The 12,999-nt window shown below is 49.6% G+C and overlaps 1 protein-coding gene across 4 annotated transcripts in view; it reads right to left on the bottom strand.

Moving 5' to 3' along the window:
• The window catches only part of ADK (adenosine kinase), a 560,116-nt gene that overhangs the window by 51,210 nt on the left and 495,907 nt on the right, over window positions 1-12,999 (bottom strand). The window lies entirely within an intron of this gene.

Raw genomic sequence — 12,999 nt, 5'->3', positions numbered from 1 at the left:
TTGATGGGTAACTGTGTTCTGATTCCTGACTTTAAGGAAGATCATCACTTCCACTAAACTTGGGGAAGAGAGAATGCCACTGCTGTGGTGGGCCTCTGGTGTGCAACTTGTCCCCTTTTGACATTGATTTCAGTTCACCTGCTCTTATTCTTTTTATATTGGACCTCCAAAAGTCTCTGATACTTATTACAGAAATGATACAGTTGAGCATTAATAGGTACGATTTTGGTGATTATTTTATTATGGTACAATATTTGACTTACTACACTGGACCCTCGCTAGAATGCATGTCTATATAGTGCGAATTCGCATATAACGCGGTCGCAGCCATCGATCCCAAAATTAATTACTTTAATTGCAATTCATTTTAACGTAGTACCGTGCATGGATCCCAAATCCCATGTTCTAGCGGTGTATATCTAAATACAATTTGTATTTGGGAAATAACTGTAAGGGTTACTAGGAGTATTTCATGAGAAGAAACACTATCCAGCGGGGAAAGAGTGGGTTCTAATTCTCAGCTTAGCTGCAGACTTTCTGTGTTGACTCTGAGCAAGTCACTTAAGTGGAGTTTTATTCAGAGTAGTGGCTATAAAAATGGTGTTTGTGGAATCCCATGTTTATTGTCTCTCACCGATTGCATACAAAATATACTCAGTTTAAATGGATACTTTTCCTTAAATACCAGCCCTGCAAATTCACTTTGGGATCTGAAAGTCAAAGTAGGTTTAATTGAGGGCCTTTTAGACTCCTTATTACTAGTGATGATTAAGGCTATGATTTAGTCACAGAGGTCAAGGCAGTCACGGATTCCATGACTTTATCGGAACTCTGTGACTTCACGGCTTCAGGAAGCGGAGGCAGGACTATGCGCCCCTGCCCTGCAACTGGGGCTGGCTGGAACCAGGACCCTGCAGCCCCAGCCCTGCAGCTTCCGCCACAGCTGTGCATCTCAGTCCTGCAGCATCCTGGGCTTGGCGGGGGCTGCCGCCAGAGCCGTGCGCCCCAGCCCCGTAGCTTTCACCGGAGGCTGCAGTTGGAGCCATATGACCCTCTCTGGCTGCTGCAGCAGGGGCCATGCACTCCCCTCATGGCTTCCCAGGGCTGTGCGTGCCCACCCCGGTTGCGGCCAGTACTTTGTGAGGGCTGCAGCCCCTTCCTGAAGTGGTGGCTAGCCCGGGAGTGGGGGCTGTGTCTCCCCCATGGCTGTGCCACCCCCCCTGCGACTGCTAGAGCTGGGGCTGTGCCCCCACCATGGAAAGGGGCTCGGCCTGTCAGTCTGCCACCCAGGGGACTCCATTCCTTCCTCCTACCTAGCCTTGCCCCGATTAATTTTAGTGAAATCGTGGACAGGTCACCGGTTCTGGTGTCTCAGAGCCTTTTTTCAGGGCAAAAGTATTCTATTCTATATAGGTGCTTATACTGCACTTCTCACCATAGTATCTGAACACCTTCCAGCAGTGCATTAAGTAACATGACTAATATCTGTCATGTTATTTGTTCTCTCATCCTCTCTGCAAGCGGAGAACTACACTTCAACCTCTCTGTGCTTCAGTTTCTACTTTGGTAAAATGGGGTTAATAATACCTTTCTATCTCACAAGCTTGTTTTGATGCCTAATTCATGGCTGTAAACCACTGAATACTTTGGAACTTGCTAGAAAATTTAAAAAAATTATTAAGTAGTATGCATTCTTTGAAACATAATTATTAGTCCAAGAAGATATCAGTGTCCAGAAACTTAAGGTTTAATAATGTATCAGTTTGTGCTTTCTAGTAAAATTCTTAAGCAGCCTCTCTCACAGAGCATCCTGGAGAGAGCCAATCACACACACATACTGCCAGCCTTGTCATTCATTAACACATAATTGCTGATTTTCATCATTAACTTGTGCTTGATGTTTTCCTAAACAACAGTATTTTAGAACAATTGAAAGAAAGTAATTCAAATAAAATTAGAACAGGACCTCTGGAGCATGGATGGTGTTTTATGTCTCTTTACCAACTATTCATTGTACGTTCAAAGTTTTCTGTTTTTCAGATCAGAAGAACAGTTAACTAGATCTTTATTTTCTTTTGCTATACATCAGGGGTAGGCAACCTATGGCATGCATGCCAAAGGCAGCATGCAAGCTGATTTTCAGTTGCACTCACACTGCCCGGGTCCTGGGTTCTGCTGCTGGCCTGGGTTGCCAGCATGGGTTCTCTCTGCCAGCCCTGCTCAGCCCACTGCTGGCTCCAGGTCCCAGCCACCGGTCTCAGGGGCTCCGCTGCGGGCCTGGGGTACTGGCCCCTGCCCCCTGCCAGCCAGGGTTCCGTCCGCCGGCCCCGCTCAGCCTGCTGCTGGCCCCGGGTCCCGGCCACTGGTTCAGGGGGCTCTGCTGCTGGCCTGGGGTCCCAGCCACAGCCCAGGGCTCTGCAGCCGCCTCCTGCTGTGGCCCACTGGCCCCAGCCTGGGGCAGTGAGGAGTGCAGACAGGGGCAAGAGGGGGCGCAGCTCAGCACCCCCATCTTAAAAACTGTTCCAGTGCAACTGTACTGGGATATTTTTAAGTCCTGACTTCCTGCTTACATCACCATCATGCCATGTGGAACAGTGCACTGCGTTAGACGTTGAGATTAGAATGTACATGCAAGAACTGGAATCAGAATTTTCTGACAGATTTTAAGATTTCCAGCGATTTGGCCCAATGCTTTCTTTTCTCATTAAACCTGAAAAGTTCAATGAAAGAGACTTGGATTTGTCTGTATTTCAGTGGATGGGTGCTGAAGCTTTCGAAATGCAGCTCATTCAGTTAAAAACCTCAGAATTGTGGCCATCAAAGTTTGGAGATGTGCGGAGTGCACTTGAAGCTACCGAGAGAGATCACGGGGCCTCTGTTCTGACCTGCTGGATGTCGCTGCCAGTGAAATTTAACTGTTTGAAGAAAATTGCGTTTACAATGCTTTCTGCATTTGGATTCACATACACTGTATCTGCGTGAACAGGTATTTTCACACATGAAATCTGTCCTCTGTCCCTCTCGGAGCCAGTTAACAACTGATCATTCAGAAGCCTGCATGTAGCTTAAAGTATCGAACTATGTACCAGACATTGGAAAACTCAGCAAGATAAAGCAAGGGCAAGTATCACATTAAACTGATAAGATCTGAATTTCAATTAAATTTTAAATGAAGCTTCTTAAACATTTTAAAAACCTTATTTACTTTACATACAACAATAGTTTAGTTATATATTATAGACTTATAGGAAGAGACCTTCTAAAAACGTTAAAATGCATTACTGGCACGCGAAACTTTAAATTAGAGTGAATAAATGAAGACTTGGCACACCACTTCTGAAAGGTTGCTGACCCCTGCTATAAACAAAGTACTGGAAACTTGTCATTGTATTTGTGAACAGGCAAAAAAAAAAAATCCTCTACATATTACAGTGTACCTGTTTTTCCAATCATAAAACACAACACTTTGAATATCCAACATTTCCTAGGGCCAACAAATCTCCCAATCGTGTGAAATCCAAATATAGCAAGACTCAATGGTATACTGGTTAATTGGGATTTTCCTGCTTTCCTGAAGGCTGGGCATGAAATCCACCATAACTGAAGAGAAAAACTTTGGTTCGCTATTTGAGTTCAGAACACCAAATCTATAGTAACCTATGGAAAGATGGGCTAAAAACAGACTGAGCGCAAAAATGCCAATAAAATCAACAGTGACAAATGCCTCTGTGTTTTATAGATAAGCTTACAAGCATCATGCTGGGCAATGTTTATAGTATTACCTGTCAAAGAAAACCTATTGACCTCTAGTAAGAGCTCATTGCATGCTTGAACACCAACAACTCCTCTTGATTCCCAGCCAAAGCTTTTTGTATCATGACATTCTGATTAAGTAACAACTGTTCCTTTAATTCTCTGTCTTGCACAATTTCTATAAGATTTCTAAGAAATTAAGTTGAAATAAAAAAAAAAACCCTTCTGAAAATATTTAAGGCTGCAACACATCCTTCTAAAATGGAGGGAGTTCCATGATTCATAAGTTAATACTATGCATATTTGTGATGGACTTCAAATAGGATGAAGATCTGGCCCTAACCAAACATGTATTTAGACTTACGAATTATAAACACATTTATGCATTAAAACTAAATATTCTAGATTCAGTTCCTTATTTTCTTACCTATATTAACTCATTGGGACTATGAGCATGTATAAAAGTTACCCACATGGATAAATGGCTCAGTATTGGGGCCTACGTGTAAAGCCTAGTCTTACAGCAATATTAAAGATTGGGAAAGCAAGCATTCAGATCAGGAAATGCTGAAAGGTTTAACTGCCAAAATGTTAACATAGCCACACAGCATATTTTATGATATAGATTAAATAACAAGTACTAATATACAGGGTCACATTTAACAAGGAAAACAGGAATACAAATGATTACATACTTACAATGTGACAGAGTTAAACAGAATTTCCTGACTTTGGAGCACTTGATATTTTAATCTTAATGTTGCATAAATACTAGCTTTTTCATTTAATTTACATAAGCTTTTTAAGAAGAAAAAGCTCTGTTAAATTGCTTTGAAGATGCCTTAGCGCACCAACTGAAATTTAAATACTCCCTGATGTTGCTACTGCATTTGAAAACACATTCTTGACTGATGCATCCAGCCCAAGACGAAGTGGCTTACCTAAGGTCGTCTGAATGCTTGAATCTTTAAAAACACATCCAACCTTAACTGTAGTGTTCCTAATAAAGGATCCCATAAGCAACATGCCTTTAACAGAGGTGGTCTTAAAAACACTGGGAAAAATGAATGGAAAATTCTAATATTCATGCCTGAATATGCCAAATGTCATCAGTCATAACTTTAAAAATACTGAAGTGTCTTTCTTCAAACTGGGATTGTTTTTCTTTCCTCTACTAAAACCATAAAACAGGACAAGTTTAAAGTTTGTAGCTTCAGCTGTTTTTTAATTATGCAAATATTTCAATTGAAAAGTGTGTTTTCCACTGCTGAATTGATTGTGCTCAGATTTTCCAAAAGATTTTCCCTTGGGCCGAGCCCAGACATAAAATGTGTCTGACCAAAAGCAATTTGTTTAAAAGTGTCATGAGCAGCCCTGAAACGGAAGTACATTTCACAGCATTTGATACTGACAAATGTTACAGTGCACATATAGATATGACATATATCCATACCCAAATGTAATTAATGTACATACACAAATCATGTCACCCTCCAATGAACTACTCATGATAATGTGATAGTTTTTTAAATAGGACACAGGAACAATACATAATACATCCTCTCTTGTTATTCTGTACCTGCTTCATCTACCTTGATATATCTAATTTAAACCCCCAACAGCCCTTTTCTGCATACTCATTTTCTCATAAACCTCTTCCAGGCTCTATACCCATTCCAGTCCTTTCTTCTTAGTTCTCTATTTGTTCCCTTCTATTTCTTTTGACTCTACTTTTCCCCCATATTACCCCCCACCATTAAACCATCTTTTTCTTATAGACTATCCCTACCTTAAAATCTCTCTCAAAACACTATTTTTGCCTAGCTTTCCATTTGCCTGCTTACACTCTCTGGACTCATCCTTTAATTTGTTGCATTGCAAAAGATGGTTACTCACCTTTGTAACTCTTGTTCTTCGAGATGAGTTGCTCATATCCATTCCAATTAGGTGTGCATGCGCTACGTGCACGTTCGTCCAAAGATTTTTACCCTAGCAACACTTGCTGGGTCGGCTGGGCGCCCCCTGGAGTGGCGCCGCTATGGTGCCGGATATATACCCCTGCCGACCCAACCGCCCCTCAGTTCCTTCTTGCCGGCTACTCCGACAGTGGGGAAGGAAGGCGGGTTTGGAATGGATATGAGCAACACATCTCGAAGAACAACAGTTACAAAGGTGAGTAACCGTCTTTTCTTCAAGTGCTTGCTCATATCGATTCCAATTAGGTGATTCCCAAGCATTACCTACGCGGTGGGGTCAGAGTGAGATGTTGCAGAATGCAAAACTGTTGAGCCAAAGGCTACATCATCTCTGGACTGCTGAACCAGAGCATAATGTGAAGCAAAGGTGTGGACCGAAGACCAGGTAGCTGTGTGACATATCTCCTGGATAGGTACACCAGCCAGGAAGGCAGCAGATGAAGCCTGAGCCCTGGTAGAATGCGTGGCGATGTGGCTTGGGGAAATGAGCCAAATCATAACAAGTACAGATGCACGCTGTCACCCAAGATGAGATCCTCTGAGAGGAAACAGGTAGGCCTTTCATTCGGTCTGCTACCGCAACAAAGAGTTGGGGCATTTTACGAAAGGGTTTTGTCCGCTCAATATAAAATGTGAACACTCTACGGACGGCCAGGGAGTGCAATTGTTGCTCCCGTCGCGTTGAGTGTGGCTTCAGGAAGAAGACCGGGAGAAAGATGTCCTGGTTAACATGAAAGGCCGAAACCACCTTAGGGAGGAATGCCGGGTGTGGCCGCAACTGCACCTTGTCCCTGTGGAACACAGTGTATGGCGGATCCACCATAAGAGCCCTAAGCTCGGAGACTCGTCTGGCCGATGTAATGGCTACGAGGAAAGCTGTCTTCCAAGACAGGTAGAGTAGCAAGCAAGTTGCTAACAGCTCGAATGGGGGAGACATAAGCCTGGTTAAAACCAGATTGAGGTCCCAGGTTGGGGCTGGGCAGTGTACTTGAGGGTATAAGCACTCCAAGCCCTTGAGGAACCTTGAAACAATAGGGTCTGAGAACACGGAACGGCCATCTTCCCCTGGGTGGAAGGTAGAGATGGCTGCCAAGTGTACCCTCAATGATGATACTGCTAGGCCCTGCTGTTTGAGAGACCAGAGGTAGTCCAAAATAGAGGGAATCGAGACCTCAGTGGGAGTAAGATTATGCACCAGCAGGAGAAACGCTTCCACTTGTCCAGATACGTTGACCAGGTGGAAGGTTTCCTGCTACCCAGGAGAACTTGTCATACTGATGCACAGCAATGTAACTCTGACTGGTTTAGCCATGCAGCAACCACGCCGTGAGGTGAAGGGCCTGCAGGTCTGGGTGGCGAAGCCTGCCGTAGTTCTGAGTTATGAGGTCTGGGTGGAGTGGCAGGGTAATTAGGTTGGCTATCGACAGGTCAAGCAACGTGGTGTATCAGTGCTGCCTAGGCCATGCTGGAGCGATCATGATTAGGCACGTTCTGTCCCTGCGAAGTTTTAGCAGGACCTCGTGAACCAGCGGGAACGGTGGGAAAGCATAAAGCAGCTGGCTCTTCCACAGCATCAGGAAAGTGTCCGAGATCGATCCCGGGGAGAGACCTTGGAAGGAGCAGAACATCTGGCATTTCCTGTTCACGTGGGAAACAAACAGGTCTATGTGGGGAAATCCTCACTTCTGGAAAACAGAATGAATAATGTCCAGGCGGATCGACCACTCATGAGACAGGAAGGACCTGCTGAGTCGATCCGCCAGAGTGTTCCAAACCCCTCGGAGAAAGGACGCTACCAGCCAGGGCCGGTGCAAGGATATTTTGTGCCCTAGGTGAAACTTCCATCTTGCGCCCCCCACCCCCCCCAAAATCACATACATTATACACAATACATGGTCACAGAGTAACATGTTATAATTTAGAATTTATGTTTCCGCGCTTTAAGTTTAGCAAATTTAGAAACAAGTTTCTCCAAGTCAATGCTGTGAGCAACGTCATGTTCTAGTGACAAGGTAGATAGCCCAACAAGTCTTTGTTGCAACATTGATGTTCGCATGTATGTTTTTATCAAATTGAGCTTGGAGAAGCTTCGCTCACCACTGGCCACAGAAACTGGGAGAGTCAAGAGGATGCGAAGAGCAATAACTGTGTTAGGGACACTATCTGTCAGCTGGGGGTCAGGGCTGTGGGGAGGATGGAGTGAGGGGGTTTCCAGCTCAGAGGGACTGGGCTCGGAGCTGGGGGTCAGGGCTGTGGGGGGGATGGGGTCAGGGGGGTGCCTGGGGGCACTGGGGCAGCTCAGCTCTGCAGGCTGCTGTTCTCTCCAGCCATCCAGGCACAAGGGGAGCAGCAGCAGGGACCAGCCAAGGACCAAGGGGGCAGGAGCACAGGCACCTGAGGCCAAGCTGTGGGGAAGCACTTGCTTACCTTGCCCAACGCATGAGCATCGGGGTCCTCTTTCTTCTTCCACTCCACCAGACCACCGCTGAGGCTCTTTTCTTCTCCATGCCCCTTGCTCGGGCTGATGTGGAGGCTGAGCCAGGGGGAAGCCCCCGCTTTCCTCCAGAAGCCCTGGTATTGCGCTGCCCTCGCAGGGCTCCTGCCACGTGCCCTAAGCAGAGCTGCGCAGCTCTGCCCAGCCACCGGCGCCCCCGCCGGCAACGAGAAAAATGGCATAGGCTGGAGCCCCTGCTCTGGGAGGGAGAAAGATTCTGAGCCTCTGCCTGCAGCCCAGGGATTCCTCTGGGTCAGGGTGCCGCGGGTAGCCCGCACCTCTGGGCTGCCGTGGCGGTGCCCTGACCCGGGGGACCCCCTGGGCTGCAGGCTGCTGCGGCGGTGCGCTGACCCGGGGGGGCCCTGGGCTGACGGCTGCCGCGGCGGCACGCTGACCTGGGGGGGCCCTGGGCTGACGGCTGCTGCGGCGGCGCCCTGACCCAGGGGACTCCCTGGGATGACGGCTGCGCCCTGAGCCGGGGGGGGCCTGGGCTGCCGGCTGCCTGCTGACCCACGGGGGCCCCTGGGCTGCCAGCTGCCGCGGAGGCACCCTGACCCGGGGGGGCCCTGGGCTGCCAGCTGCCGCTGCCACTGGCAGCTCAGACTCCCTCTCTGTCCCAGCAGCAGCGGCTGCTCAACCATTAAAAAAAAAAATTGGGGGGTGCCACTTTTTGGCGCCCCCAAATCTTGGGCCCTAGGCAACCGCCTAGTCCGCCTAAATGGTTGCACCGGCCCTGCTACCAGGTCTATCGAGTAGGTTATGCAAAAGTCCCAGAGTTGGATGGCCTCCTGACAAAGGGGGGAGGATCGTGTCCCTCCCTGTTTGTTTATGTAGCACATGGCCGTTGTGTTGTCTGTAAACACAGACACAACGGCTTTGTAAATGTTGCTGGAACGCCTGGCAAGCTAGGCGGACTGCTCTCAGTTCTTGGACATTTATGTGTAATGCCAGCTCCTGAGATGACCAGAGGCCTTGAGTACGAAGGTGTCTGAGGTGAGCACCCCAGCAGAGATATGACGCGTCCGTCGTCAGGGACATTGAGGGCTGGGGCAGATAGAACTGCAGCCCTGTACACACCAAGGAGGGAGTTAGCCATCAGTCTAGGGAGCCTAGGGTGCTCGGGGGAATGGTGACTATCGTGCCTCTTGGGTCCCTGCCTGGGCGGTATACCGAGTTAAGCCAAGCCTGGAGAGGACAGAGGCAGAGTCTGGCGTATTTGGTTACGAACATGCAGGCAGCCATGTGACCCAGGAGACCGAGACAAGTGCGAACCGAGGTCGTCGGGAAATTCTGTAGACCTCGGATGATTGTTGCCATCGCCTGAAACTGCGGCTGCGGTAAGCAGGCCCTGGCTAGATTGGAGTCCAGGATAGCTCCCATGAAGTCTAACCTCTGCGTGGGAACCAGTATGGATTTCTCTATATTGATCATCAGGCCTAGACATGTGAATAGGTCCTTGACTATGCCCACATGCTGGGTGACTTGTGTCTCAGAGGCCCCTCGGATGAGCCAATCGTCCAGATACGGAAAAACATGTATCCGACGTTGGCGGAGATAGGTGGCGACTACGGACATACACTTTGTAAATACCTTTGGGGCTGCAGAAAGGCCAAACGGCAGGACCGTAAACTAGAAGTGCTGATGGTTGGCTACGAAGCGGAGATATCTCCTGTGTGGAGGAAAAATGGCGATGTGAAAGTACACGTCCTTCATATCAAGGGCGGCATACCAGTCTCCTGGATCCAAGGACGGGATAATGGTCCCCAGGGATACCATGCGGAACTTCAACTTTGTCATAAACTGGTTGAGTCCTCACAGGTCTAGGGCAGGTCTGAGACCTCCCTTCGACTTGGGGATTAGGAAATAACGGGAGTAAAACCCCTTGCCCCTTTCGTCCTTTGGTACCTCCTCTATAGTTCCCATGGCGAGGAACGTCCTCATCTCTTGCAGGAGGAACTGCTCATGAGAGTGGTCCCTGAAGAGGGACTGGGTGGGAGGGCGGGGTTGAAATAAATTGGAGATGGTACCCTACTCCACCGTGCGTAGGACCCAGCGATCTGAAGTTAACTGGGACTACGCCGGGAGGAAGTAGAAGAGACGGTTGGAGAAGGATCCTGGCCTGTAACTGGTACGCTGCTCTCGGAAGCACCTTCAAAAGTTCGTCTTTGGTCCGGCTGGTGGTTTCGAGGGACCTTGATTTTGGCCCCCTTGGGGTCCTGATTGTTGTCTATGACATCTTGGCCATGCAGCCTGCCAAAGTCCTGTCTTTGTCTAGGCGCAGAGTATGAGCGGTGAGGCTGGGGACAGAAAGGTCTATGTTGGGTCACCGGCGTATGCATGCAGAGAGAGCGCATTATGACCCTGTTGTCCTTCAGGCTTTGCAGCCTGGGGTCAGTCTTTTCTGAGAAGAGACTTTTACCATCAAATGGCAAGTCCTGAATGGTATACTGCAGCTCTGGTGGGAAGCTTGAAACCTGAAGCCATGAGATGCGCCTCATGGCAACACCCGAGGCCAGAGTCCTGGCTGCTGAGTCGGCTGCATCCAACGAGGCCTGGAGGGAAGTTCTGGCCACCTTTTTCCCTTCTTCCAAGAGGGCAGCAAACTCTTGGCGGGAGTCTTGAGGGAGTAGCTCCGTAAACTTACCCACCGCTGCCTAGGTGTTATAATTATAGCGGCTAAGCAGGGCTTGTTGATTTGCCACCCGGAGCTGTAGGGCACCTGCCGAATACACTTTGCGGCCAAGTAAGTCCATTCGCCTAGCCTCCTTCAATTTCCTGCTGGCCATAGCGTTCTCTCTCATTAACAGACTAATCGACTAGCGAGCAGGGAGGAGGATGGACATACAAGTACTCGTATCCTTTAGAGGGCACCATGTATTTACGCTCAACTCCCCTGGCCGCAGGCCTGGATGGTCCGAATAAACGGTATGGCCACTCTGGTGGAGGCATCCGCCGACAGAATGTCCACTACCGGGTCCTCTACCTCCAGGACCTCCTTCATCTGGAGGTTCATATTGAGTGCTACCCTCCTCAGGAGGTTCTGATGGGCTCTCAGGTCGACTGGAGGAGGGCCCGAGGAGGATGTTCCTGCCACCGCCTCATCTGGAGAAGAGGAAGAGGAGATGCAGGGGATGAGCAGGTCCTCTGTGGCCTCTTGCTCTTGGGCGACCTCCTGCTTCAGTGGAACCTGGGAGTCCGGTGGATGAACTGGGGTTTCCTCCGTAGCAGTCAGAGGAGGACGGCTAACTGTCACCTCTGGCATTCGGTGCTCTGATGGGACAGAGCGAGACGGAACTACTGGTAGGCCTTGGGCCTGGTGGAATGCCCAAGTTGTCCAGAAAGACCACTGATGGGGGCCTTGGTCCTGGGTCTGGGTCTCTTGGAAGATTCTGGTGGGCACATCGGAATCGCGGTCCTGTGGATAAGAGCTGTCCGCGTGGGACAACACTCATGCATGTCTGGATGGCCATGGAGGGGCTGAAAAGCCCTGGGCAGAGTCTCTGTCTCTAGCGGACCTTGCTCTAGTCGGCACCGGGGACTGGTACTAGGAGGCATACCGGTACTGGGAACGAGATTGGGACCTGTGACCGGAGCGGTGCCGGGAGGTCGACCGAGATATCGAGGCTCGACATCGGGAGTGGCTACGGGAGTCACGGTGCCTGGAGTGGTGCCGGGAGCTGGAGTAGTGCCGAGAGTAGTGGGCCGGCGAACGGGATACTGAACGGTGCCATGAGTGTGACCGGTACCGAGGAGGAGAACGGTGCTGGGACTGCAAGCGGCGTCGGGAGCGGGAGCGCCGATGGGACCTAGAACGTTTGCGGGACCGTGATCGTGAACGGTGCTGCTCTGCTGTGCCGACAGAAGATGGTCTTATCAAGGCAGGCTTGCCGATAGACTGTATTACCCGCACTGGCGGTGCCAGGGGTTGAGGCAGCGTCGACTCTGTCATGGCAATCAGATCCCTCACCGTTGAGTATGTCTCCGGCGTGGATGGAATAGTAAGCTCAACCATGGCTCGCGCCGGGGAGCTGACAGGCACCGGACTCGACGGCGCCGACGTCAGTGCCGCGGCAGGTGTCGGTGCTGGGCGATCCGACTTAGACGAGCTCTCTGGCTGCGGTGCAAGTGGCACGCAAGCAGCAGGAGTCTTAGGCTTTCTCGACCTCAGGGAGAGGGAGCGGCGCTGAGTCGACTTTGGTGCCGGCGACGGCCGGTGCCGAGAGACCTTGGCAGTACCGGCACGGTCCGGTGCCGAGGAGGTGCTTCTGCCCACTGATTGACCAGCGCTCGGTGCCGACGGCTGAGGGGTAAGAGCTGCCTACATGAAGAGTTTTTTTAGCCAAAAGTCCTGCTCCTTTTTTCTTCTCGGCTTAAAAGCCTTGCAAATACGACACTTATCTGCCAGGTGAGATTCCTCGAGGCACTTAAGACAGGAGTCGTGTGGATCTCCTGTCGGCATCAGCTTGTGACAGGCTGAGCACGGTCTGAAACCCCATGAACCGAGCATGGGCCCCGGCACCAGTTGCGGGGAAGGGGCTAATCCCCGAACCACTCTTAACTATAACACTAACTACGAACGATAAAAATTAACTATAACTATATAACGTTGAACTATATACACAAAAGTAACTAGAGAACTACGAGCAGCTAGGGAGGTGGAGGTCAGTAAAACCGCACTCCACTGTTCCAACGACTGACATAGGCAGTAAGAAGGAACAGAGAGGTGGTTGGGTCGGCAGGGGTATATATCCGGCGCCATAGAGGCGCCACTCCAGA

The sequence above is a fragment of the Gopherus flavomarginatus genome, chromosome 6 (genome assembly GCF_025201925.1).
Source record: "Gopherus flavomarginatus isolate rGopFla2 chromosome 6, rGopFla2.mat.asm, whole genome shotgun sequence".
Classification (NCBI taxonomy): Eukaryota; Metazoa; Chordata; order Testudines; family Testudinidae; genus Gopherus; species Gopherus flavomarginatus.
Note: the sequence above shows the minus strand (reverse complement) of the source record. Positions and strands in the feature narration are given on the sequence as shown.